We start from the raw sequence: 22824 nt of genomic DNA, 5'->3' as shown, positions 1-22824 counted from the left end.
TAGAGTGGAATAATAACCGAACGCGAAACGACTGGAATTCGACCCTTTTGTAATTTGTATTTATTGTTTTCGAGAGCATTGTAAGGATTTTATTTTGTACATTTATTCTGTAAGAATTCCAGTCAGTGAGCGAACGGTCCGAGAGTCGAATTAATCGAATCGGTCTAATGCTTGCCCAGATACAAGTAAATCCAAGAACTCGCGGTTCTGGTTCACGCAGGGATTCAACCTCCATGGTTCGATGAACTGTAACGCAAGATTGTGAACCAATTCCCTGACACACAGATTTACTTCTCTCTCGGCTTCTCAACCGACATCGTTTAATTCATCGAGTTTACGGTGTCAAAACGTGCGAGCCGAGCGCAATTTAATCTACGCGGTAAATAATAAAACATGCAAGCCTAGCAAACCAGAGTACCGAAAGGGCGTGCGGGATATAGGCCCGCACGTAACATGAACCCCCGAACACGGACTTTCCGGTTCCGCACAGACCAATGCCTTAACAACAACTAGGTGTTCCATACCCCTAGACCCGGGTAACTTATCCGCCCTCGACCTTCGGGTCGTAAAATGATAAGTGGCGACTCCTTCTCTCACGCGTGTCCGTCACGCGTCCCCACGGGAAGGTGGACACTTTCAAGCCGCGCGATCCAAAAGCGCGCAATGCGGGCCCCGACGAGAGTCCACATTCGGGTCCGTACAGATGACGACACGCCGATCAACACGGACTTTCCGGATGAAGGAATCCTCCAGGTAGATGAAGAGAAAGAGGAACCAACGTGGAAGATGTACTTTGACAGGGCCGTCAATTCCGTGGGATCCGGAGTTGGGGCAGTTTTGATATCCCCGGACGGGCGCCATTATCCGGTCGCGGCAAAAGTGGATTTCTCCTGTACCAATAACGTAGCCGAGTATGAGGCGTGCATTCTCGGTTTGCAAGCGGCGATGGACTTCAAGGTGAAGGAGTTAGAGGTGTTCGGTGATTCCATGCTCACAATCTTCCAAACGTTGGGGCAATGGAAGACGAAAGACGCGAAGCTAGTCCCATACCACGAATACCTTGAGGAAATGGTGAAGAATTTCGAGAAGATCTCGTTCACCTACACTCCACGCGCAAAGAATTAGTTCGCTGACGCACTTGCGACACTTGCGTCAATGGCGAGTATCTCAGAGGGGAACATCGTTGAACCTCTCGAGATCGAAGTGGCCAAACGCCCGGCCCACTGCAACGCGATTGAAGCGTCCGAAGCGAAGCCGTGGTATGAGGACATCAAGAACTTCTTGCAAACGGGCCATTATCCCCCGTTCGCCGATCGCCGCGATCGAAAGACGCTCAGGCGCCTTGCGATGCACTACTTTCTAAGCGGCGAGATACTATATCGCCGTTCCTTTGATTCCACGCTCCTCCGGTGCATCGACGAACACGAATCACAACGCCTTATGGAAGAGGTACACGGAGGAAATTGTGGGCCCCACATGAATGGCCTTATGCTCGCTAAGAAGATCATGCGCTTAGGCTATTATTGGTCCACCATGGAGACTGATTGTGTGAAGCATGTCAGACATTGCCACCGGTGTCAAGTTTACGCCGATCAGATCAAAGCGCCGCCCAACGAATTGCGCCCCATGACAGCACTATGGCCTTTTTCGATGTGGGGGATGGATGTGATCGGACCGATCAACCCCAAAGCGTCCAACGGGCATATGTTCATTTTGGTGGCAATCGATTACTTCACCAAATGGATCGAGGCCATCACTCTTGCATCAGTCACTGCAAAAGCCGTGGCCCGTTTTCTCAGACGCGACGTCATCGCCCGGTACGGGGTCCCTACGACAATCATCACGGACAACGCCAAGAACCTGAACAACAAGGTCATCGATGAGCTCTGTGCACAATTCAAGATCCGACACCGCAACTCCACCCCGTATCGTCCCCAAATGAACGGTGCGGTGGAAGCGGCGAATAAGAACATCAAGAAGATCATCGAAAAAATGACGGTGAACTACAAGGATTGGCACGAGATGCTCCCCTATGCACTCTTGGCGTACCGGACATCCATACGGACCTCAACCGGGGCAACCCTGTACTCCCTAGTTTATGGCATGGAGGCCGTCCTCCCAATCGAAGTGGAGATCCCTTCCATGAGGATTCTTGCCGAGACCAAACTTGAAGAAGCAGAATGGGCGAAGCAGCAGTACGAACAGTTGAACTTCATTGATGAAAAGAGGATGAAAGCGCTATGCCACGGACAGTGCTACCAGCAAAGAATGGCTCGAGCCTTTAACACAAAAGTCCGCCACCGCGACTTCAGCCCCGGCGACCTCGTTTTGAGGAAAGTCCTACACGTCAAGCCGGACTCTCGAGGGAAGTTCTCGTACAAATACGACGGTCCCTTCGTCATCAAAGAGGTTTTCTCCGGAGGAGCAGTCATTCTGAGCGATATGGACGGCACCGAAAACGCCCTCCCCGTCAACGCCGACGCCATCAAGAAGTATTATCCGTGAGCACTTGTATATTCTTTATCCGCCGGGCTCCGTGCCCGTTCTTATTGTAAGACATTTCTGTTTCCGTGGATGAGCGCCAACTCCCACCATTTGTCCAATAATAAGCTTTCTTGAGAGAAAAAAATAAACTTTCCTGCTAGGTCGAAAACCTCTTCGAGGCGGCCTAGGCAAAAGCTAGGGAACGAGTGGCACGACTTAAAATCCCGCAAAGGGGAGTAGCGGCAAAAGGAGAGCATAAATCATTTCCTCGCTAGGTCGAAAACCTCTTCGAGGCGGCCTAGGCAAAAGTTAGAGGACCCGAGGGGTGTGGTCTCACCCGAACACGGGGGACCGCAGCAAAAGGTGAGCAGTTATGTGAGAAAGATCAAATAAAGCACCCCGCTAGGTCATCACGCATCTTGCGGCCTAGGCAAAAGTTAGGGGACAATATCGGCTCAACCACGAAAGAATGGCAACACTTCTCCGTGAAGCTACACCGAGTAGTGGTTCGGCATTCTCCGACGCAAGCAAACTCTCTTCGACTCTCCAGGCTCGAGACTCGCCCTGGAATGGGGTCGAATCGACGTATTCTTGATTTGGAGGATCCCATAAGATCCCTCCCATTACCTTATGCACATAATTCTACGGGTTATCCGTCTCAGAAAAGCTATTCTTCGATAGGGACACGGCCGCCTTCCAAATGGCCACCAATATCATGTCCCCAACACATCTTTACATAGATTCCTTTACGCGTCGTAGTCTAAACGATTTCACGCGGCTGACATCCTTTGTAGGCTTCTCTTTCCCCTGTACAGGTACGATCAGGAACCCCAGGGGACGTTCCCCGCTGACGGATTCGCGTCTGCCTCATGTGGCAAGCCGTGTTCTCGAAGACTTGGAAATCGTCGCGGGATGCGCCGCACCGCCCAAACCAACGATGTTCAGAAAAGGACGAGCGATAAGAGATCATCATTAGTCGCCGCGCATGAAGCAATCCATATCCAAACACCAAGCGAGCCGTATCACACAGCGCTTTGCGCAAATTCCAAATTTCGAATTCCCTCGGGTCCATCCCGGCTTTTAATTTCCAGTTCAGGTCTATCCTGGCCCCTTGGGTCCATCTCGACTTTTAATTTCCAGTTCACGTCTATCTTGGCCCCTCGGGTCCATCCCGGCTTTTATTTACAGTTCAGGATTATCCTGGCCCCTCAGGTCCATCCCGGCTTTTAAATTCTTTGTTCAGGTCTATCCTGGCCCCTCGGGTCCATCCAGGCTTTTAAATTCCTTGTTCAGGTCTATCCTGGCCCCTCGGGTCCATCCCGGCTTTTAAATTCCAGTTCAAGTCTATCCTGGCCCCTCAGGTCCATCCCGGCTTTTAATTTCCAGTTCAGGTCTATCCTGACCCCTCGGGTCCATCCCGGCTTTTAAATTCCTTGTTCAGGTCTATCCTAGCCCCTCGGGTCCATCCCGGCTTTTAATTTCCAGTTCAGGTCTATCCTGGCCCCTCGGGTCCATCCCGGCTTTTAATTTCCAGTTCAAGTCTATCTTGGCCCCTCGGGTCCATCCCGGCCTTTAAATTCCTTGTTCAGGTCTATCCTGGCCCCTCGGGTCCATCCCGGCTTTTAATTTCCAGTTCAGGTCTATCCTGGCCCCTCGGGTCCATCCCGGCTTTTAAATTCCTTGTTGAGGTCTATCTTGGCCCCTCGGGTCCATCCCGGCTTTTAATTTCCAGTTCAGGTCTATCTTGGCCCCTCGGGTCTATCCCGGCCTTTAAATTCCTTGTTCAGGTCTATCCTGGCCCCTCGGGTCCATCCCGGCTTTTAATTTCCAGTTCAGGTCTATCCTGGACCCTCGGGTCCATCCCGGCTTTTAAATTTCAGTTCAGGTCTATCTTGGCCCCTCGGGTCCATCCCGGCATTTAAATTCCTTGTTCAGGTCTATCTTGGCCCCTCGGGTCCATCCCGACATTTAAATTCCATGTTCAAGTTTATCCTGCTTTCTTTCGGGTCTATCCCGGTTTCTTTCGGGTCCGTCCCGGTCTTAATTTCCAGTGCAATGTCCCGACATGTCCAAGCAAGGTACGAGCAGCAGCGGGGAGGGGACGGTATCAGAACTGTCGCCGGGCCCAAAAAGGGGATGCTTATTATGGTCTTTGGCTACATCCTCTAACCGAGCATGCAACCAAAGAGGGGCAAGTTGTCAGCACCCCATTTTGGCCCATCGGCTTCCTACACGAGAATCCCCGATCAAAGCCCGGGTTACTATTCATCACCCAGCAATCAGAGGCGAACGTGCGGTCACAAAGTCATGAACGACGGGAGAAGAGCTGGGCCCATTAGAAAAGCTGAAGAGAGCAGTCGGAAGAACTTACAGACAAAGAGCCCCGAAAACAGCGGAGTTGGCACTGTGGCACTATTCATCACCGAGTCACTGAAGCGCCGAAAGGTGCCCAATATGGGACTCTAAAAATCCCCCTCGGTGCCAAAGTGACCAATGACACGTCCGGACGCATTTCTGGGGCATGCCACATGAGCCGGGACACCCCGATCTCTCACGGACACATTTTCTGACAGAGCTCCCGGGGCCCGCTCCACTGACAAGCAGACGGCCCCCAGAACTCGACTCGGTTTCCCGAGGGACGTTTCAGTGGTCATGAACGTCTCCCGGCGAGCCTTCGGGGCACATCCACGGAAAACAGAGATCACGACGATCCCCGAGCACTTCAAGACATTCAGAGAACACTGAGAAAATCACGGTCGAAAGTCCCTAGGTCTTCTCGGGCCAACGGTCTTCGGCCGGGGACGACGAGCCAACGATCCCCACAGGGCAGAAGGGTCACCGAAATGAATGTCAAGACACATAAAGAGCAATCGGGGACCGGGGGACACTAAACTCCGCTCCGAACGTCCAAACAGGGCAAAACCGACTCTCGAGGCGCCGAGTCGCTCGAACGTTCGTTCACACGACGCATGGCGATATTAGGCTCATTCAAATCCTCGTCGTTCAAGCATTCCAAATCTATAAATTAATTGGACATCGGAGATCGGATGCAAGCTCAATCAAGTTTCAAGCGTTTTCCGGCTTTTCTCTCAATCGGATGGGACCCATAGCTCAGCCAAGCCAAGCCACCAAGCCGCGGCTCAACCCTAAGCCATGGCTCAACCCCTCAAGCTCGGCTCAGCCGCAATAAGCCATGGCTCAACCCTATGGCCGGCGGCTCCATGCATTCCCCTCCACAAATTCAAATTTTCTCTTACACACACTCACATCTATCACCTCCCATCACCTCCCATCACTCTCCCTCTTGCTTCCCCTACACTCTAAGTGACCATTTCCCCTCCCTAATCCCTTCTTCAAAATTCAGCAGCCCCCTAAGCATGCCATAACCGCAATTAATTTCACTTAATCGGGCCATTAGCCTAGCCGATAAAGCCCCATCCATCATTAACTCTAATCACTTCTTCATTCTCCTTTTCTCTCAAGCCAATCTCCCTCAAGAATCATCTCAAACCCCAGCCCATTCCCACTCACTCGTCCATTCCGAGCCAAGGCCAAAACCGGCCAAAACCGCTGGAAAACCACCCGGTATTCAGGTAACCACCCGACCCGACTTAAGCCAAAAATCATCAAACACCCTAGCCTACATATTTCCCACCCCCTAAGTCCATTTCCGGGCTTAGATTTTCCATTTGAGGTCCCTAACATCCCGTTCTAGCCACAAGAACAATCGGGTCCCGAGACCCCCTAGCTATGCACACCGAGCCTTCCGACGTGCCATTTCTTCCCACGACTTCGGCAAGTCGTGCCATCACGTTCCAAGGGTTCCTCACAACCCTCACCCTCCCCCGTGAAGAAGTGGTCACGGTCCGTGGGCCGGTCAACCGTGCACAACCGTCGTTCATCCGTTTCTCTCTTACCGGGTTCCTCACATTTTTACCGAACTTTCTCTCACATTTTCGGGTTTGTTCAGGCCTTGGCACGTTCGGGTCTGCCCACGGTCGTCTAGATGTACCTCTTAGGAGTCCAACGAGCCCGATCTAGCGACGTGCCGTGCCCGGAGCAAGCGTGCCGACTCGTTTCCCCGAAACTGCCGCGGTAGCCTCCTCTCGGGTCCTTTAACCCGTAACGCTCAAACCGAGTCTAGCGACTCCCAAGGCCACTTCCCCGACTCTTCTCCTCGTGCAACGAGGCTAGGTAACATCCTTAGACCATGGGAGCCCATGGCCTAGGTCCAAAGGAGGGGACCCGTGGGCTCTCTTGGTCCCTCCGGGGCTAGATCGACCTCCTCTTCCCCGAAACTTGTCGGTTCCCGTATTATTATCATTGTTCGTTGCATGAGGTTTATTAGCATGGCGGGAATAAGCTTAGATCGGGACCGGAGAACCTCCCTTGACTCGTGTGAGCCATGAGGACTCACGGCCATCCTTGGAGAATTATGGCCGAGAGTCCCCTTGGACCACACGGGTCTAAGGTGGTTTCTCCCTTTCCGAAATGAGCCGGTTCCCGCGTTTCACGCTTTCCCATCGTATGAGTCGACGCCGTTTTTATTGATTTCGTTATATTACGTGTTATATGTACTTGTTTGTGTGTTCGTTTGCGTTTAGAGATCTTGACGGCGTCGATTTTCTTTTGTTTTATTGAAATATATTTTGTTCCTATGTTTAAACGTATTATGCATGCAAGATATGATCGGAATCGTCCCTTGGAATTGATTGTATCCGTGTCTTATATTTTTCGTTATTCACATGATAATTAAATGATAGACACGTCAATTTCGGGTAATCCTCCATCAAAACCGTAATAACTACATGAAATCACTACCATTGAATAACTTTACAAACGGGATGAACGGGACGTATCATTCGGCTAAGTAAGTCACTTGGACTAAATGATTGGGTGAATCGATCCTTAATTCGTAAACGCATCGATGATTTACGGAACGGCGAGAATGCCCTTTTCCATCAAAATTCACGACTTCAAAATACCGAGACACGTGACACGGATAGAATTGATGTCTAATGACTACTCACGTGCCATGACTCGAGTCCGGGTCCAATTTGAGGCGGCCCGAGTCGGGGTACGAGAGTCCTTCTTAGACTCCTTCGTGTGACGCGATCTCCAATTCATACACGAACATTGCAATTTTATCATCCAAGGGCATAATCGTCATTCCGTGATTCACCGAGACCCTAGGCTTTAGGGAGCTGGAAACACCTAGAACTATGAACGAGGAAGGACGACCCGTTCGGGTGCGAGTTTCATTCGCGCGGCCTATTTCGTTCGTTTTCGGTGTTTCTTCCTTCCTATTGTAGATTCGGTGGGGATCATTTTATTTCAGTCACAAAATACGAAAAGCCGGACTAATCGTACATTTGGCCTAATCAAACGCTAGATAATGGATAGGCGGAATGATAGATTCCAATCTAGAGTCAAGATACGAGTTTGGCTAATTCAGTGAAACCGTAGCGACACTTAACTGAACAAGAGTCCTAAAACAAATTCACACACATAATTGGCTTAGAACCCTATTCTAATCCACCATCTATGTTTGCCTAGGTTAGATACATTGCTTGCTAATCAACCCCGGTTCATAACTGATTAAATCACGTACACTCGACTTAATACACCACTTGTCTATATTCACCGATAGTTATCAGTTGTTGATTGTATTATGTCAGTTTCATCAGTTTTCTTCTGTTTTATCCTTGCCTATGATGATTTATTGCGGTTCGGGCCCGAATCTATAGGTTACGTGTTGCACGGGGTCCAACGCCCCAAATCACCGAACACGAGGTCCAACGCCTCTTAACCCACCGAGAGCGTGCAACCCGAGTGCGGAATGGGATCTAGCCTCGATTCACCGTCACACTCCAAATGCGACCTATGTGGAAGGCAAATTTGGATTGGGCGCGTGAAACGGGTTTAGATATCACCCGGGAACTCGATCGGTCCATCGGATATAGCGGGAACCAACCGGTTCTCCTGCAAACCGTTGGATCGATCGGACCCGACCCCCGGCTCTTCGAGCCCGCGTTGCCTTAATTCGCTTATCGGTCGTTCAAAATACACGGTGAGTCGGAGTGGAATATTGGCCCAATGCAAACCGATCGGGATCCATTTACTCATTCAGTTGTACTTTGTAATTGTTCGAGAGAACATTGTGAGAATTCTATTTGTATGTTCATTCATCTACTTGTAAGGATCCTCGATCGGTGAGCGGGAGGTCCGAGTGCCGGATCGGTTAAGTTGGTCTATTGCCACCAAAGGGTGAGTTGGATACTCATGGTTTCGGTTCACGCAGGGATTCGACCATCACGGTTCGATGAACTGTAACGCTAAGATAGTGAACTGACTCCTCGATGCACAATGTACGGACCCGAATGTGGACTCTCGTCGGGGCCCGCATGCGCGCTTTTGGATCGCGCGGCTTGGGAGTGTCCACCTTCCCGTGGGGATGCGTGACGGACACGCGTGAGAGAAGGAGTTGCCACTTATCATTTTACGACCCGTAGGTCGAGGGCGGATAAGTTACCCGGGTCTAGGGGTATGGAACACCTAGTTTGTTGTTAAGGCATTGGTTTGTGCGGACCGGAAAATTCGAGTTCGGGAGTTCATGTTACGTGCGGGCCTATATCCTGCATGCCCTTTCGGTACTCTAGTTTGCTAGGCTTGCATTTTTGTTTTATTTACCGCATGAATTAGGGTGCACTCGACTCACACGTTTTGACACCGGAAATTCGGTGAACTAAACGATGTCGGTTGAGAAGCAGAGAGAGAATTAAACCCTTATGTCGGGGAGTTGGTTCACAATCTTGCGTTACAGTTTATCTAACCATGGAGGTTGAATCCCTGCGTGAACCAAAACCGCGAGTTCTTGGGCTTACTTTCCTTTGGGCAAGCATTAAACCGATTCGATTAATTCGACTCTCGGACCGTTCGCTCACCGACTAGAATTCTTACAGAACAAAATGTACAAAATAAAAGTCCTTACAATACTCTTGAAAACAATAAATACAAATTACAAATGGCCGAATTCCAGTCGACTCGCGTTCGGTTATTATTCCACTCTAACTTACCGTGAGTTTAGGGAAAAGACCGAAGAACTGAAATTCAATGGACGCGCTCACTGAATAGGGCGTTGGACCCTGTGAGTGTTGATTGGGGCGTTGGACCCTGTGATCGATGATTAGGGTGTTGAACCCTAATATTATTCGGCCTAGGGATCAGGCTCGACCCGCATGGCAAACAGGTGCGGAAAGATAACACGCAACATGTTAATAACAGACAAGGTGTTTTGTTATTATCGAGTGTACGTGTTTTAACAAGTTTATTAATCCAAGGGTGTTTTTGCAAGCAAATGCCATATGCTAAGCAATCAAACACGTGCCAATGTTTTAGTATTATGCTTTTGTTGGAAATTTGGAAAAGAGAATCGAATCTCATGTGTGTGGATTGCTTTTATAGTGATCCGGTGTTGTAACACTGAATTACCACTGAATTGATCCAAACTTGTATTTTGACTCTAGATTTGGAACCTAGAGTTCCGCCTAACCATTTTCTAGGATTTGGTTAAGTCGAGTGAAATGATTAGTCCGATAATTGTATTTTGATACAGAATACCCAACTGACATCTTAAACTGCGCTAGGATGTCGGCAAATCACGAAATGATGTTCTTGCCCTTGATTTGAAAATTTGTTTTCAGAAAAGGAGAATAACACAATAAGGATTTGAAAGTATGAGGGTTTTGAAAAGGGCATTAACACCGTTTTGTAATTCGTCGACGCGAGTTACAAATTAATGTCCAATTCGTGCAAAGTTGTTTAAATTGAATGAATTAACCGTGTGAACGTCCCGATTAACCCGTTCATGGAATTAATGCTTAAGGTTATTGCCGAATGAGTCAACGATACCCGAATCCATGCATGCTTTGTTTTGAAAATACATGTAAACGATGTTTTAACATGGGAATCGTGGAAATATCGAAATTACAATTTCATACAATCCGAGAAATGAATTAAACTCGAAATAAGGAAATCATTCTTGATCCAAAAAGGCCAAGAAGCCCTCGGCTTCACCTTGTCAAAGATGGCCGAATACTCTCATGGCACAATTCAAATCACAAATAATTTCCTTGTCTTGGTTTAATCATTTTTTCGCATGCTCAAACATCAAACATGATGAATAACACGTTTTTTGACAAAAGCCGGTATTACCATGATTTGATTAACTCATTTAAACATGCAAACATTCACAAACATGTTATTTAAGGAACCGATAAAATAATACCGGCTTCATGCATGCAAGAACAACAAAATAAACTCGGAAACTAACTTGGATCGGGCTAAGAAGACCAATCTTAACCCGAAAAGAGCAACTTAAGTCTCGGCCATCCCATTTAGAGACTGTGCCGTGAGCTTGCTTGCCATTTCCGGGTCGAGATGGTCTTCCAAACGACAATCCAAACCTTTTTCCGACATGCTAGCAAGTTATACAGTGGTAAACATGCATAACATAACATAAAAGTGTATAAAAATGAAGTCTTGCAAGTTAAGTATGCATAAAAACACCATAATACTCCATAGCCCTGCAATAAATGTAAAAAAAAAACCTAACTCCTCTAAGTCAAGAGTGATTTACCTAGTCTCGGGATACGAGGAAAGAGTTGGGGAAGTGTTCGAGAGTCGGGTAACTCGGTTGAACGCTTGAAAGAGTACTCGGGTGCAAGGGCATGCACTTTCGGGCGTGCGAGACGTGCGCGGGTGCGCTGGCTAGCGCACGGCTGGCACTATTCACCCGAGAGTGACGATTCTTCACCCGAAATGCTCTAAATGACCTGAAACAATAATTTAAAGACTTCAAATGGAAAAACCAATTTCGCCAATGAACTCCATGGGTCCAAAATGAGTGGGATATGAAGTTTGAGAATTTTTGAGCTTAAGTCGGGATGATGAACATCAGCTTCCGACTTAAGAACTCAAGACTCTCTTTGGAACTTTTCGGTTCTCTTTTCTTTTCCTTCTAAGTGCTGAAGTTTTCTGGTTCTTGAGTGTTCTTGGCTATGGAGTTTGAGAGGATTTCTTGAAGGAGAAACGTTGGAGAGAGTGTGTAAGAGGAGAAGTGATTATCTTAATCACTTTTGGGCCATTTATAGGCAAAGCTAATGGGTAATTAAGCAAAAGTAAGCACACTTAAGCCTCCCATTAGCAAATTTCGGTTTGCCTAATGAGGATGAGGATGAATGTGGACCAAGTGTTCTTGATAAAGATGATCCAAGAGCATTTATGAGCATTGATGAGCATTGAGTGTTGTCTTCAACCTCTCCAAGATATTTTGGCTAAGAGAGGGCAAGTTGGCTTCTTGCATTGAAGAGGAAGAAGAAGCTTCTAGAGCATAGGGTGACTCATCTTGGGTAGCCCATGGGTCCCATGACCGAAGAGGAGAAACCGGGAAAAAGCTCGGGTCTCGATTGATCGCGCATTCGAGGCTCGTGGTTCGAACCGAATGTTGAATTGTCGATATACGCGAGGAAACGGGTTTAAAGAGTCCGAGATTGGCATTTTCCGCGAGAAATTGCCAAATGTCTGTATGAGGCTCGGAAGCCGGTTTTGCTCCTTTTATGCATTCAGAGCGAGGTTGCCCACTTCTGACAGCATATCTTGTATCTGCATCCCACGTCGGTCATTTTGACATAAATTGTCAAATTGCGTGGGCACTTGACCCTTAAGCCGGTAATGCAAAATATGGAGCCGGAGGTGTCCTAGGAGGCCGAAACTGGATTTTTCAGATTGCTTTCTGAGTTTCTTGGGCGATCCGGAGATCACTGTGATCTCTGTTTGCTGAAATTGGGCCTCTAAGGATATGAAAATTGCATCTGATACCCTTAAAGCACTGCTCGGGGGGTCTAGACGAGTTGTGTGATTCATTCCGACGACTCCACATCGAGCCTTGAGAAGGCTCGCATTGTGTAACGTAAGCATTCGGCATCAAGTTTCCCCAAAGAGAACCTCCGGATATGGATCTTCACTGAAAATGGCCTTTTGTGCTCCTCGGAGGTTACTCGGGAAACCGTGCTGTCTGTTTTGCCCAATTGCGAATGTCCGCTGGAGTTTTCAGGGCAATGTAGTGTGAACTTCGTTTGCTGTAATTCCATCAGACCAGTCTCCGGTTACGCTCTTCCGAAGAAGGGTATGCCTGTTTTGTCGCTCGGAAGTCATTTAGGGTGTTTGTATGGCTTCCAAAAGACAATCTGAAGCTCTGCACGTGCTCTGTATGATTGTGGGGCATGGCCGCATCTGATATTTGGAATTAACTTTTCTCCGAGAAACCGGCATTTTTGGACTTCCACTGAAAAGTTGTCTGTATACAGAAAGTTGTTCTGTATAGAGCAGATGATTTGCAAAATGCCTTTGGGGAAACTTTTCATTTGTTTGGCATTGGAGTGGATTTTTGGAGTCCAATAATGGCTATCTTCCGATGATTGAGCGAACCATCGGAAAATAGAACTGTCCGTGTGATATACTGAAAATGCCGGTTTTGGATATTGCTGAGCTCTCTAGTCACTCTGTTGCTCCTTGATGACCCCTGGAGTCCTTCTGTCATATGCATGTGTCATTTGCTTGATTTTGCTGACTTGAGAATGAATAGTGATTTCTCGCTCTGTGGAGCCTTCTTCTGTGATAACGCTCAAGTCGTAGCATTGTTTGACTTGTGGACCAAAATGGGGTGCTGACAGCTTGCCCCTCTTTGGCTGGATGCTCTGATAGAGGATTCGGCCAAAAATATAGAAGAACCCTGTTTTGGTCATGATGTCCAATATGGCTTCTCCCAAGACTGTCTTCCTTTTTTTCTTTGGATATGTGGGAAATGCCGTACCTAAATGCGAAGGAAAAAAAAATGAAATAAGGCATAAGCGAGTCTTGCAATAAATAGGAAGGTGCATAAAGGAAATGCATGTCAAAATGTGAAATGGACTTAATGAAAAATGCGAAGCTTAGAGAAAAGTGTGAAATTTGACAGAAAGAGTTGAGTTTGATGAAAAGTGCGGAACTTAATGAAAGTTGTGTTAAGTGAGTGTGGAACCCTAAAAGCAATAAATGTGGGGTGCGTAACCCGAAAACGATAAATGTTGGGTGTGTAACTCGAAAGCAGTAAATGTTGGGTGTATAACCCAAAAGTAGTAAATGTGTGGGTGTGAAACCCGAAAGCAGTAAATGTTGGGTGTGTAACCCGAAAGCAGTAAATGTGTGGGTGTGTAACCCGTGTGGGTGTGAAACCCATGCGGGTGTGAAACCCGAAAGCAGTAAATGTTGGGTGTGTAACCCGTGTGGGTGTGAAACCCGAAAGCAGTAAATGTTGGGTGTGTAACCCGTGTGGGTGTGAAACCCCAAAGCAGTAAATGTTGGGTGTGAAACCCCTGTGGGTGTGTAACCCGAAAGCAGTAAATGTTGGGTGTGTAACCCGTGTGGGTGTGAAACCCGAAAGCGGTAAATGTTGGGTGTGTAACCGGTGTGGGTGTGAAACCCGAAAGCAGTAAATGTTGGGTGTGAAACCCGTGTGGGTGTGTAACCCGAAAGCAGTAAATGTTGGGTGTGTAACCCGTGTGGGTGTGAAACCCGAAAGCGGTAAATGTTGGGTGTGTAACCGGTGTGGGTGTGAAACCCGAAAGCAGTAAATGTTGGGTGTGAAACCCGTGTGGGTGTGTAACCCGAAAGCAGTAAATGTTGGGTGTGTAACCCGTGTGGGTGTGAAACCCGAAAGCAGTAAATGTTGGGTGTGAAACCCGTGTGGGTGTGAAACCCGAAAGCAGTAAATGTTGGGTGTGAAACCCGAAAGCAGTAAATGTTGGGTGTGAAACCCGTGTGGGTGTGAAACCCGAAAGCAGTAAATGTTGGGTGTGAAACCCGAAAGCAGTAAATGTGTGGGTGTGTAACCCGAAAGCAGTAAATGTTGGGTGTGTAACCCGAAAGCAATAAATGTTGGGTGTGTAACCCGAAAGCAGTAAAGCGGGTGTGAAACCCTGGCTGCAGTGATGTGGGATTTTGCTTTGCAGGATGTCGTGTGCTGAGAGACTCGAGCTCTGGGGTGGAGCGCCTACGTATCCGAGTGTTCCGGAATCAGAGTCCGCCGTAGTTCTTGCGTGCTTGTGGTACCTGTAATCCTAGTATTATTAGTAAATCATGTGAGAAATACTAACATGAGATAGGCACAGGTAAACTGTAAAAAGAGCGTCATTGTGATGCACAGATCTTCAGTTTCGGGGTCGCTTGAGCAACCCATGAAGAATTTTGCTCCCGTTCTCGGAGGCCTAGATACGAGGCATCCAGGGGCCCCCGTTAGCCATGCATGGGCATATCGAGACTTTCCCGACGATGCCCTGGCAGTTCTATTGTTTGTTCGACGCGCCCGTCGGCTTTGAACCCTTCTCAATAGGGTACCGTAGGGCGGCTGCATTTGCAACCTGCTTGTGGATTTCTGTTCAGATTCGATCTGACTCGGTCTGACCATTTCCAAAGCATTATGACTAGACCCCGGAAAGGAATGTCTGGGATTTCGGCTTTGTGGTAGCCTATTGAAGGGTAGCTGTGACCCATTTGAAGTTATGCAAAGACAAAGAGAAAAGAGAAAGCTTGGGAAGCACGTTGCCCCAGGCTAAAAGGATACACGGATTCCCGCTTGCAGCGAGATGTACCCCCATTTTCCTTCGTCCTTCTGTTGTGTAGGCTGTACTGAACTGCTTGGACGGCGTATTCAGTTACCTACTGTGCTTGATGAAGGTTTCCTCTTGGACGGTTGAATGGTATTGGAGAGCCGATCGGGGATCGTGTTTGAATAGATAACCTGGCCACTTCCTTTGAGGATCCCTTGTCCACATGATATGTGAGAGACTACGGGGCAATTTTATCTATCTCTCGTTTTGCTCTCCTTTTGCTACGGTCACCCACCTCGGGGCCGCACCTCTCAACTTAAAGGGGAAGAACTCTCCTTTTGCCACGACCGCCCCAAAGGGTTTCCGGTCGTGCCTCTCTTTTACCCTAACTTTTGCCTAGGCCGCCCCGAAAAGGGATTTTCAACCTAGCAGGCTCGATTCTTTTATCTCTCGAGTTTACAAGGGCAAAGGGTTCGAAGGATTCAACCTCCGAGTGCATTGTTTTATGTCTCCGTCGAGGAGTTGTGTCTGCTGCTCCCTTTTTGTTGGGGTTTGTTGACTTCTCTGGATTGGCGGCGCCGGTGCTCTTGATGAATCTCGGCAGTGCCTTGTTTTGTTCATTGGCGGGTTTTTCCCGTTTCTTTTCTCTCTCTCTTCATTGGCGGGTTTTTTTTGCGCTTCTTTTCGCTCTTTTTTTTTTCTTGCAGTTGGGGTTTGTTTTGTGCTCTGTGTCTTTGTTTGAAACTCCTCGACTTTGCATCGCTGGGGCCACTTTGGTGTGCTTTTGCCTCATGGAGACTTGTTGCGTGTTGCTAGCCCTATTTTGTGAGGACCGGCTTTTTTGGAAGTTTGACTCTCGTGCACTCGAAAGCTGAACTTCGTGTCATTTGCCCTTGCAAGCATTGCATGTGAATTCCCCCTGTTGACTAGAAAGAAAATGTAGAATCGCCCCGTGAATAGGGAACCGAGGTTTCCCTGGTGCGAATGTTGATCGGGGATGCCCCCGTCTTCATTTGTGGAAGTGGCCTGTGGCAGGCGCCTTGTGCGATGTCTCTGATCATCTCTTGCTGTTCTTTGCAGTACGTGCCTCTTGGAGGGTGCACGCTGCTGAAGTCACTGGATGTTCGAGGAAGACTGTTGCATCGATGCTGAGTGATTCACTCAATTATCCTTGTCTTTGGCTTCATAGGGGGTACCTCATCGTCGAACACCTCCCTTGTCAAAGTATAAGGAAAGGGTCTGAGACAAGTTCTCGGGGAAGTGTGAACTCGCGCATCGCTCTTCGCTTGTGGTCAATGTGCCCCTGTGAAGGATGACAAAGAAGACAATGCATTAGGCGATTATGCGGGGTGATATGTGGTAAGAAATATGTGGTGATCCCATGGGAAAATCCCTTTTGTCCCACACACGACCCATGGGGTGTCGTGTGTGGATGACATTTGTTTCCTGGAATCTAGTCATCACCACTCTGGAGTGGTTAGACCATGACTGAGGTCAGATAAGCATGTTTTCCCTAATTGCGAGTAGGCATGCGCAGCCGTCCTAGGGAAGGCTCGAGGAGCCGGGTCCCACGAGGACAGATGAGTCGAACAGGTCCAACAGAACTAATAGGGCGTCGCAAAGACTGTCCTAATATCCTGTTTGAAGGATTTGTTCATGTCGGGAGCCCATTTGTGGGAATGCATTTGAATGAAAGCAACATAGAGTTTAAATGAAACTGCGCGTGTTGCCCCAATGTTTAGTCGGCGACCACAACGGAGGTGGATGAGATCCATTCTTTGATCGGAGGCATGACCGTGTTGGTCTGCGATCGAGAGTTGGGTCATGCTCTGTTTGTGGAGCTGTCACTTTCGGTCTTTGCAGTGGAAGGATTAGACTTGCTCCTCGAAGTATCGCTTGGATGAATTTGAATCCAAGTCGATTTTGGATTTCAGATGAGCCTGAAAGCAATAAATGCGAGGTGTCAAAACCTAAAAGCAGTAAATACCGAGCCGGAGCCCAAAAGCAGTAAATGCTAGGCCAGAGCCCGATGTAGGGCCGGAGCCCAATGCAGTAAATGCGGGCTTGATAGGAAAGTGCAAGAAATGTGAAAGCAAAGGTCAATGTTGAGGAATAGCGCAGGGCGTTGCAAAGCGGTGACGCTGATTTGCTTGCGGTCTTGCTCTGTGGAGCAAGGATGGGGACTTAGTGTTGAAATCTCAAGGAGCTGGATGAGAGACGTTCGTCGTCTCAATTGTGTTCGCTCAGTATTCAGGGTGTCTTCTTGTTGAGAATTTCCTGCAATGGTATAAGAAAACAATGAAGGAGCATGAACTGTTCAGCATTTCAATGCAAGAGTGTAGGGAAGCGAACTGGCCTGGTAGGTGTCGTGCGAGCACACCGAGAGACATGCATTGATACATTGAGCAGGCATGTATGAGTTGGTGTGAACATGCTTGGACATGTGTGAGGCACGCTTGATCATTGGTAGATGTGTGGGGTCACGCGGAGGGATGTGCGTCCGATCACGCGGTGACACTCTCTATTAGGAAGAAGTTATTGTTGGTTAACTTCGCCTAGGAAGGTTGATCGGCCCTCGGGCCATAGCTCGTCTTGCCGTGGAGGAAGTGTGAAGGCCGCGAGTGGCCTACCCGCGAAAGTGGGCACGACTCGCCTGTCGTGCGGGGTGGGTGGCTGGGATGGACTCGGCTTCTGGTCATAGCACACTCGCTATGGAGGAGTGAAGACCGCGGGTGGTCTACCCGCGAAGGTTGGCACAACTCGCCTGTCGTGCGGGACATGGTATTTTCTGTGCAAACATCGGATGCAGGCAATGTATGAGTATTCAAAAGCTAATGCCGTTGCATTGATTTGATTCAAGTTCCTGGATTGACGAAGATGGTTCATTTGAAAAAGGGAACTTAAGCAATAAACCAATGCAATGTCCTAGTTTGTTTGAAAACATGCATGCAGTGCGGAAAAGTAGAGTATAACTGTATCTGTTACAATGTACATCACTCTTTGTGAAAAACAACAAAAGGCCCGCCTAAAGGAAAAACTACAGGCCGACTCAAAGACTCAACTTTTAGGTCGGTTGACGACATGAAGGCGATTTTGGTCCAAGCATGGTTTCAGTGTTCTACTGGGAAAACCACTAACTAGGGATGGGGGCTCCCGATTCAAGGGTGTCAATTCCTTGAAATAGAGCGAGGATCTTTGGGGGCCGGTTCAGTGGCGGAGCCGACTCGATCCGTTCCCTTACTCAGAACCTCTGACTAACCTAGCTTCCTAAATTGGTGCCCGTGGAATTTCAGGCATTTGGTACCTAAATCCGCTAGAATGATGCAATGCAAGTGCAGGAAAGTAAATGTGCGCAAAATAAATGTACGGAAAGCGATAAATAAACATGCAAGTAAGCAAACGGATCGAGCCTGAACCCATTAAGTATGTCCCCAGTGGAGTCGCCAAGCTGTACGGACCCGAATGTGAACTCTCGTCGGGGCCCGCATGCGCGCTTTTGGATCGCGCGGCTTGGGAGTGTCCACCTTCCCGTGGGGACGCGTGACGGACACGCGTGAAAGAAAGAGTCACCACTTATCATTTTACGACCCGTAGGTCGAGGGCAGATAAGTTACCCGGGTCTAGGGGTATGGAACACCTAGTTTGTTGTTAAGGCATTGGTTTGTGCGGAACCGGAAAATCCGAGTTCGGGGGTTCATGTTACGTGCGGGCCTATATCCCGCACGCCCTTTCGATACTATGGTTTGCTAGGCTTGCATTTTTGTTTTATTTACCGCATGAATTAGGGTGCACTCGACTCACACGTTTTGACACCGGAAATTCGGTGAACTAAACGATGTCGGTTGAGAAGCAGAGAGAGAATTAAACCCTTATGTCGGGGAGTTGGTTCACAATCTTGCGTTACAATTCATCTAACCATGGAGGTTGAATCCCTGCGTGAACCAAAACCGCGAGTTCTTGGGCTTACTTTCCTTTGGGCAAGCATTAAACCGATTCGATTAATTCGACTATCGGACCGTTCGCTCACCGACTGGAATTCTTACAGAACAAAATGTACAAAATAAAAGTCCTTACAATGCTCTCGAAAACAATAAATACAAATTACAAATGGCCGAATTCCAGTCGACTCGCGTTCTGTTATTATTCCACTCTAACTCACCGTGAGTTTAGGGAAAAGAACGAAGAACTGAAATTCAATGGACGCGCTCACTGAATAGGGCATTGGACCCTGTGAGTGTTGATTGGGGCGTTGGACCCTGTGATCGATGATTAGGGTGTTGAACCCTAATATTATTCGGCCTAGGGATCAGGCTCGACCCGCATGGCAAACAGGTGCGGAAAGATAACACGCAACATGTAAATAACAGACAAGGTGTTTTGTTATTATCGAGTGTACGTGTTTTAACAAGTTTATTAATCCAAGGGTGTTTTTGCAAGCAAATACCATATGCTAAGCAATCAAACACGTGCCAATGTTTTAGTATTCTGCTTTTGTTGGAAATTTGGAAAAGAGAATCGAATCTCATGTGTGTGGATTGCTTTTATAGTTATTCGGTGTTGTGACACTGAATTACCACTGAATTGATCCAAACTTGTATTTTGACTCTAGATTTGGAACCTAGAGTTCCGCCTAACCATTTTCTAGGATTTGGTTAAGTCGAGTGAAATGATTAGTCCAATAATTGTATTTTGATACAGAATACCCAACTGACATCTTAAACTACGCTAGGATGTCGGCAAATCACGAAATGATGTTTTTGCCCTTGATTTGAAAATTTGTTTTCAGAAAAGGAGAATAACACAATAAGGATTTGAAAGTATGAGGGTTTTGAAAAGGGCATTAACACCGTTTTGTAATTCGTCGACGCGAGTTACAAATTAATGTCCAATTCGTGCAAAGTTGTTTAAATTGAATGAATTAACTGTGTGAACGTCCCGATTAACCCGTTCGTGGAATTAATGCTTAAGGTTATTGCCGAATGAGTCAACGATACCCGAATCCATGCATGCTTTGTTTTGAAAAGACATGTAAACAATGTTTTAACATGGGAATTGTGGAAATATCGAAATTACAATTTCATACAATCCGAGAAATGAATTAAACTCGAAATAAGGAAATCATTCTTGATCCAAAAAGGCCAAGAAGCCCTCGGCTTCACCTTGTCAAAGATGGCCGAATACTCTCATGGCTTGATTCAAATCACAAATAATTTCCTTGTCTTGGTTTAATCATTTTTTAGCATGCTCAAACATCAAACATGATGAATAACACGTTTTTTGACAAAAGCCGGTATTACCATGATTTGATTAACTCATTTAAACATGCAAACATTCACAAACATGTTATTTAAGGAATCGATAAAATAATACCGGCTTCATGCATGCAAGAACAACAAAATAAACTCGGAAACTAACTTGGATCGGGCTAAGGAGACCAATCTTAACCCGAAAAGAGCAACTTAAGTCTCGGCCATCCCATTTAGAGACTTGGCCGTGAGCTTGCTTGCCATTTCCGGGTCGGGATGGTCTTCCAAACGACAATCCAAACCTTTTTCCGACATGCTAGCAAGTTATACAGTGGTAAACATGCATAACATAACATAAAAGTGTATAAAAATTAAGTCTTGCAAGTTAAGTATGCATAAAAACACCATAATACTCCATAGCCATGCAATAAATGTAAAAAAAAAACCTAACTCCTCTAAGTCAAGAGTGATTTACCTAGCCTCGGGATACGAGGAAAGAGTTGGGGAAGTGTTCGAGAGTCGGGTATCTCGGTTGAACGCTTGAAAGAGTACTCGGGTGCAAGGGCATGCACTTTCGAGAAGCTAGGCGCACGGGCGTACGGCTGGAGTGCACGGGAGGCGCGTGGGAGGCGTCAGGCGCGCGGGGCTTGCGGGCGCGCGGCTATGCGTGCGGGCAGGCATGTGGGGCGCGCGGCGTGCGCGCGGGACGTGCCCGAGTGCGCTGGCTAGCGCACGGCTGGCACTATTCACCCGAGAGTGACGATTCTTCAACCGAAATGCTCTAAATGACCTGAAACAATAATTTAAAGACTTCAAATGGAAAAACCAATTTCGCCAATGAACTCCATGGGTCCAAAATGAGTGGGATATGAAGTTTGAGAATTTTTGAGCTTAAGTCGGGATGATGAACATCGGCTTCCGACTTAAGAACTCAAGGCTCTCTTTGGATCTTTTCGGTTCTCTTTTCTTTTCCTTCTAAGTGCTGAAGTTTTCTGGTTCTTGAGTGTTCTTGGCTATGGAGTTTGAGAGGACTTCTTGAAGGAGAAACGTTGGAGAGAGTGTGTAAGAGGAGAAGTGATTATCTTAATCACTTTTGGGCCATTTATAGGCAAAGCTAATGGGTAATTAAGCAAAAGTAAGCACACTTAAGCCTCCCATTAGCAAATTTCGGTTTGCCTAATGAGGATGAGGATGAATGTGGACCAAGTGTTCTTGATGAAGATGATCCAAGAGCATTTATGAGCATTGATGAGCATTGAGTGTTGTCTTCAACCTCTCCAAGATATTTTGGCTAAGAGAGGGCAAGTTGGCTTCTTGCATTGAAGAGGAAGAAGAAGCTTCTAGAGCATAGGGTGACTCATCTTGGGTAGCCCGTGGGTCCCATGACCGAAGAGGAGAAACCGGGAAAAAGCTCGGGTCTCGATTGATCGCGCATTCGAGGCTCGTGGTTCGAACCGAATGTTGAATTATCGATATACGCGAGGAAACGGGTTTAATGAGTCCGAAAGGCAAGCCTAGCAAGCTAGAGTACCGAAAGGGCGTGCGGGATATAGGCCCGCACGTAATAGAACCCCCGAATTCGGAATTTCCGGTTCCGCATGACCATTGCCTTAGCATTTAGGTGTACCCCGTACCCCTAGACCCGGGTAACTTGCCGGCCCTCGACTTACGGGTCGTAAAATGACAAGTTGCAACTCCTTCTCACGTGCGTCCGTCGCTCGTCCCCGGGAAGGTGGACACTCCCAAGCCGCGTTGCTTAGGCTAGCGCATGCGTGCCCCGACGAGATTAAATTCGGGTGCGCACAGTAGGGAACTGCCGTCTCTTTGTAGATGGCGTAATCTTCCTCCCCTTTGACCATGATAATCCTCTCTTCAAAGATGAATTTCAACTTCTGATGTAGTGAGGATGGAATGGCGCCGACCGAGTGGATCCAAGGCCTTCCGAGTAGTAGGCTGAAGGCGTTTGGGATATCCAACACTTGGAATGTGACGCTGAATGAGCATGGTCCGATATCTATAAGGAGGTCGATTGCTCCGTTCACCTCCCTCTGTGAGCCATCAAAAGCTCGGACCGCTGTTTTGTTGGGGCGGATGCGGTTGAGATCCACGTTCGTCTGCTTTAAAGTGGTCACCGGGCATACGTTGAGCGCGGAGCCGTTGTCAATCATGACTCTGCCAACGATATGGTTGTTGCACTTGCAGACAATGTGCAGTGCCCGGGAGTGTACGCATCCTTCAGAGGGGAGCTCATCATCTGAAAACGAGATAGTATTAGAGAAGATGGAATTGATGGTTTCCTCTATCCGGTCCGGGGTTGTCCCTTTGGGGACTTGTGCAGCCGTCAGGACCCGCAGGAGGGCCTCCCTGTGGGGTTGCGAATTGAGTAGGAGGGCGAGCAGTGAGATGTGGGCCGGAGATTTGGCCATCTGCTCCACCACCTTGTATTC

The sequence above is a fragment of the Punica granatum genome, chromosome 4 (assembly GCF_007655135.1).
Source record: "Punica granatum isolate Tunisia-2019 chromosome 4, ASM765513v2, whole genome shotgun sequence".
Taxonomy (NCBI): domain Eukaryota; kingdom Viridiplantae; phylum Streptophyta; class Magnoliopsida; order Myrtales; family Lythraceae; genus Punica; species Punica granatum.
The sequence above is the reverse complement of the archived record's forward strand: the minus strand, read 5'-3'. Positions refer to the sequence as shown.